Source organism: Myripristis murdjan, chromosome 3 (assembly GCF_902150065.1).
Source record: "Myripristis murdjan chromosome 3, fMyrMur1.1, whole genome shotgun sequence".
Taxonomy (NCBI): domain Eukaryota; kingdom Metazoa; phylum Chordata; class Actinopteri; order Holocentriformes; family Holocentridae; genus Myripristis; species Myripristis murdjan.
The window spans coordinates 6,519,047-6,520,859 of record NC_043982.1 but is presented as its reverse complement, the minus strand read 5'-3'; the positions used below and the strand labels follow the sequence as shown (position 1 = coordinate 6,520,859).

Here is a 1,813-nt window from a genome sequence, read left to right as displayed (position 1 = left end):
TAGTCACATCCTCATCATGCAATTGCAATAATATCATTTCAGCTTTATATATCCAAGATAGGCAGGATCCTTTTTCTTTAGTAAAACACAGAGGGAAGCTGCTAAAAAAGGTTCCTATTGCCACATACATTTCGTACAAATTTCATACAAAATTTAACCCATTTCCCTAAAACACATGAATCATAAACTGGCTGAGGCTGACTTTTCTTTTAAATCAAGAATAGCCCTTAATTATTTGGGTGTGTTTTTGCTCTTAAATGGCCTTTCTCCATAGTTGATTGAAGGAGAAGAAATACTCATCAAATGAATATATTGATTTGTGCATCTCTGAGAGTGCTAATTGTGAGGGCCATCTTTGGGATAGTGCAGCCGTTAGAATACAACACAAGAAGCACACACTCACTGTGTGTGGGTTCTCACTGTGCCACACTGCGGACCGTGTGTTTGAGAGCGTTTTTAACTATTCCACAGATTGTCAGCGAGAGCAGACACTTGGGATTATCAGATTAAAAGGAAACTCCAGCACCGAGAGGAGGACAGCCACAGCCTGTGACAGCAATTTTCCTCCCAGGATGCACTGCGACAGGAGATGGCCCAGCTTGAGTGTGCCAGGGCCAAAGTCAGAAACAGGTAAGTTCATTTGCATCTTATTGCATTGTAGTTTTGTATTATATTGGATTTCAGGATGTAGCAGCCTTAAATGCATTGTGTTCTGTGGTGCAGGACAGCAGATGCATTGAGAGAAGGCATGAGACACAAGACAGAGACAGAAGGGAGCATCGCTGAGGTCAAAGCTCTACCTGCACTGTGCCACCTATGCATAGTTACGGTAAGGACAATTGCAAGACAACATTTAGCATTATTCATATACACTTCCCATCTGTGTGTGTCCAACATTGACATCAAGCCATTTCTCACAATCCCTTTTTGTGTGCTTGTGTGTGTGTGTATATGTGTGGACGTCTGCCTGCGTCTGTGTATGCAGGTGATCCAGGAGGAGGCGGAGGTGAACAGGCCACAAGGGGAGCTGCAGGAAGCGGAAGAGGAGAAGGAGAAGCTGGCCTCTCAGGTGACAAGGCAGGAGAATCAGCAAGAGGTCAATGAGAGTCGCAGCAGGGCTCTCAACTTCCCTCCACATTTACTATTCACCGTCATTTTACAGCTTACTCATGATTTATACTGTTAATTTCCATAACATTTGATGAAATGCAACAGCAGCGATGCGGTTATCATTTTGCACCCAATGCTCCCAGTGCTGCCAGTTCAGATAGGTGCCACAGGCCAGAGTGCTACAATTCACCATGAAGAACACCTGCAATCAGTTCAGGCCCACACAACTCCAGTTGAACAGATTTTGTAATATTGTTTGAACTCTTTGTCCAGCATCTTCGTGACCCTTTCATTTTCCCTGTCATCATAAGTCAGAAGGAAAACAGTTAGCTTAAAAACATTTCCTGTTTGTAGATGAAAATAAGGGTTTATTTGGAGTCTCCAGCTGCCTTGATATCCATTCAGTGGAAGATTTCAGCTCATCACCTTGTTAGTGTGCACTCCTTCACTACAAGACCGAGGACATCTTGTGTCTTTACCTAACTTTTTAAAAGTCGACTGGTTAGTTTTGATTTTTTTTTTTTTTTTTTTTTTTTTTTTTTTTCTCATCTTAACCAAAGAGCGAAGTTGTGGAGAAGCTGTCGATGGCCGCCAGCTCCTCTCCTGGTTTATTTATTCCTATTTGCGTCTGACTGGTCAGTTATTTGTTTCCCAGAGTGTCCTTGTGAGTTATAAATGGGACAGGCCTGTCACTTCAATGCTG

General features: G+C 42.7%; 1 long non-coding RNA gene across 1 annotated transcript; it reads left to right on the top strand.

The window, feature by feature from the left end:
- The first annotated feature begins 484 nt into the window (after positions 1 to 484).
- Positions 485 to 1,062, top strand: LOC115378135 (uncharacterized). The gene is made up of 3 exons (XR_003930101.1): positions 485 to 630; positions 724 to 829; positions 986 to 1,062. It is a non-coding gene; the product is annotated as an uncharacterized LOC115378135 (long non-coding RNA).
- Positions 1,063 to 1,813: the final 751 nt, after the last annotated feature.